Genomic DNA, 4,531 nt, shown 5'->3' on the forward strand with positions numbered 1-4,531 from the left:
TAGAAACAACTTGGGATCAATTCAGTGACTTTCCGAGCAGGGTGGGTCTCCTCATTTCTTTCTGTCCAGAATCAGCTTCTCTGAAGTGCTACACAAAGGGAGATATTAAGCACCTGAAGCTGAGGAATTGAGATTAGGGGATGAAAGCAGATGGGTACAACATTGCTCTATGTACTTAAAAGGATATCTTAAAGTAGAGGGGGGCAACGGTTATCTAAAATAAAGGAACAAGAAGAAGATAAGAACTCACATTATTCAAAACAATATAGTTGAACTATGGCTACATGCACAAGGTCAGATTCCTTCATTTTTCCCTATTAATTTCTGAAAACTGTTCACAAATTATTTCATATTTTTCCAGTTCTAAGAAAAATCATTATTAAATTTACATGAAATTTTTGAAACATTTACTGAAGGCATCTACTAGCACTTCTCAATGATACAGAATTATGAACTGGGAGAGTTGATGTACTAGGTATTTCCCCATTATCCTATTCACTTTTCACCTAAGATCACTGCAAAAAATAAATGTATTAATTAGTGGATATAGACTTTCTCTGAAAAAAAAGCTTGAAGTTCTCATAAACAAATATTGCTTATTACTTCTAGAAGCATAATGTTTTAATTTAAGTACCCCATTATGAGGATTTTCTCTAACACAAATATTTTGGAGTTTCAGGATATGACCAAAGTCATGTTCAGTTCAGTTCAGTTTAGTTGTTCAATCGTGTCCGACTCTTTGCGACCCCATGAGCTGCAGCAAACCAGGTCTCTCTGTCTAACACCAACTCCCAGAGCCCACCCAAACTCATGTCCATTGAGTCAGTGATGCCATCCAACCATCTCATCCTCTGTCATCCTTTCTCCTCCTGCCCTCAATCTTTCCCAGCATCAGGGTCTTTAAAATGAGTCACCTCTTCACATCAGGTGGCCAAACTATTGGAGTCTCAGCTTTAACATCACACCTTCCAATGAACACCCAGGATTGATCTCCTTTGGGATGGACTGGTTGGATCTCCTTGCAGTCCAAGGGACTCTCAAGAGTCTTCTCCAACACCACAGTTCAAAAGCATCAGTTCTTCAGTGCTCAGCTTTCTTTATAGTCCAACTCTCACATCCATACATGACTACTGGAAAAACCATAGCCTTGATTAGACAGACCTCTGTCTGCTTTTTAATATGCTGTCTAGGTTAGTCATAACTTTCCTTCCAAGGAGTAAGCGTCTTTTAATTTCATGGCTACAATCACCATCTGCAGTGATTTTGGAGCCCAGAAAACTGAAGTCACTCACTGTTTCCCCATCTATTTGCCATGAAGTAATGGGACCAGATGCCATGATCTTTGTTTTCTGAATGTTGAGCTTTAAGCCAACTTTTTCACTCTCCTCTTTCACTTTCATCAACAGGCTCTTTAATTCTTCTTCACTTTCTGCCATAAGGGTGGTGTCATATGCATATCTGAGGTTATTGATATTTCTCCCAACAATCTTGATTCCAGATTGTGCTTCCTCCAGCCCAACGTTTCTCATGATGTACTCTGCATTTAAGTTAAATAAGCATGTGGACAATATAGAGCCTTGATGTACTCCTTTTCCTATTTGGAACCAGTCTGTTGTTCCATGTCCAGTTCTAACTGTTGCTTCCTGACCTGCATACAGTTTTCTCAAGAGGCAGGTCAGGTGGTCTAGTATTTCCATCTCTTTCGGAATTTTCCCCAATTTATTGTGATCCACACAGTCAAAGGCTTTGGCATAGTCAATAAAGCAGAAATAGATGTTTTTCTGGAACTCTCTTACTTTTTTGATGATCCAGTGGATGTTGGCAATTTGATCTCTGGTTCCTCTGCCTTTTCTAAAACCAGCTTGAACATCTGAAAGTTTTGGTACACATATTGCTGAAGCCTGGCTTGGAGAATTTTGAGCAATACTTTGCTATCTTGTGAGATGAGTGCAATTGTGCGGTATTTTGAGCATTCTTTGGCATTGCCTTTCTTTGGGCTTGGGCTTCCCTGGTGGCTCAGATGGTAAAACGTCTGCCTGAAATGTGGGAGACCCTGGTTCAATTCCTGGCTCGGGAAGATCCCTTGGAGAAGGAAATGGCAATCCACTCCAGCACTCTTGCCTGGTAAATCCCATGTCGGAGGAGCCTGATAGGCTATAGTCCATGGGGTCGCAAAGAGTCGGATGTGACTGAGGGACTTCCCTTTCACTTTCACTTTCTTTGGGATTAGAATGAAAACTGACCTTTTCCAGTCCTGTGGCCACTGCTGAGTTTTCCAAATTTGCTGGCATACTGTGTGCAGCACTTTCACAGCATCATCTTTCAGGATTTGAAATTCCTCAGCTGGAATTCCATCACCTCCACTAGCTTTGTTTGTAGAGATGCTTCTTAAGGCCCACTTGACTTCACATTCCAGGATATCTGGCTTTAGGTGAGTGATCACACCATCATGATTAGCTGGGTCATGAAGATTTTTTTTGTACAGTTCTTCTGTGTATTCTTGCTACCTCTTCTTAATATCTTTTGCTTCTGTTAGGTCCATACCATTTCTGTCCTTTATTGAGCCCATCTTTGCATGAAATATTCCCTTGGTATCTCTAATTTTCTTGAAGAGATCTAGTCTTTCCCATTCTATTGTTTTCCTCTATTTCTTTGCATTGATCACTGAAAAAGGCTTTCTTATTTGTCCTTGCTCTTCTTTGGAACTCTGCATTCAAATGGGTGTATCTTTCCTTTTCTCCTTTGCTTTTCACTTCTCTTCTTTTGACAGCTATTAGTAAGGCCTCCTCAGACAGCCATTTTGCTTTTTTCCATTTATTTTTTCCTGGGGATGGTCTTGATTCCTGTCTCTTGTACAATGTCACGAACCTCTGTCCATAGTTCATCAGGCACTCTATCATATCTAGTCCCTTAAATCTATTTCTTACTTTATAATCATAAGGGATTTGATTTAAGTCATACCTGAGTGGTTTAGTGGTTTTCCCCTCTTTCGTCAATTTAAGTCTGAATTTGGCAATAAGGAGTTCATGATCTGAGCCACAGTCACCTCCCGATCTTGTTTTTGCTGACTGTATAGAGCTTCTCCATCTTTGGCTGCAAAGAATATAGTCATGTTACAAATGTATTAAAAAGGGTATGATTTTTTAATAGGACAATATTTTGCTTAAAACTTTGTCATTCCTGTGATTCCTGGGTATGCACAAAGATTAAATAACATATCATTCATTAATTAACACTGGGGAACAAATACATCTGGTGTAATATTTTAGATATATAAGCTATATAAACAAACAAAAACCTTTGCCTAGATTGTGTGTGGTTGTGCATGTAAGCTTGTATTAACTAAGAGATTAGCTGAAATAACCTGGTTTTGGTAGATGGATTAAATTCCAAGTCTTTGTTAAAGAGACAAAACCTAGTGCAGGTGGGAGCAGTGATCAGTTCATGACATTGGAAAATTTGGTTATGACAGATTTTATGAAGTGAATGTGAATTTTATAGTGTGTTTACCTCTGAAAGCACTTTTAAAGTTTTATTGCTGTAACACACAATTAGTTAAAGATTCAAGCCAAAGCAGTCCCTTTGTGCATTATAGCATATGTTGTAAATGGCTCTTGGCTGACTTTGCTGAAGTTTATAAAGTTGTTGCAGTACATTCCCTTTGCCAAAAGATAAAATAAATAATGCTTTTGAGTATGTTTTAGGGACATCATTTTACAGTTCGAACCATTCCTGATGGAAAACCTTTACATTTCAACAGTGGCAACATTGAGATAAGGCTAAAAATACTAAGTCAAAAGAATAAAGAGTTGTGAAACATTTCAAAACATTAAAAAATGTGTTTTTGGAAATAGCTCTATAAAATTTACTCTGTAGGGAAATGACCAGGTGGTAAGAAGATGAAAGGATATAATTATGAAATGTCATAAATTATTATGTGATATAGAGGTTAGATGCTATTTGCATAAATCAAGGATATATCACCTTCTAACTCAAGTCAAGCTTCAAAATTATACGTTAAGACAAGTCAAAAGTAAATTATTATTATTCATAGACTGAAAAGGATAAAGAAGACAAAGTCTCCTCCTCTTTTTCTATCAGCTATCACAAAGAAACTTTTTTGAACTCTGTTTTCTATTAGTAAGTATAAGTAAGTTGTGTATTACATTGGTAGGTATAAATGGCTTTGAACTGAGAAAAAAAGCCAAGTCTATGCAAGTCAGTCATGTTTTAAAATATACAAAAGCATATTTGTATGCAGTCCCTGACAGCCCAGTGGTTAAGACTTCATCTTCCAATGCAGAGGGTGTAGGTACAACCACTGGTCTGGAAGCTAAGACCTCACATGCCTCTGGACCAAAAAACCAAAATATAAAACAGAAGCAGTGTTGCTTCAAATTCAATAAGGTCTTTAAAAATGGTCCATATCAAAAAAATCTTAAATATATATATATATTTAATTATATATATAATAATATATTTATATTTATATATAATAAATATATATATATTTATATATAAATATATATAA

This window comes from Bison bison, unplaced genomic scaffold, assembly GCF_000754665.1.
Source record: "Bison bison bison isolate TAMUID 2011002044 unplaced genomic scaffold, Bison_UMD1.0 scf7180017864139, whole genome shotgun sequence".
Taxonomy (NCBI): Eukaryota; Metazoa; Chordata; class Mammalia; order Artiodactyla; family Bovidae; genus Bison; species Bison bison.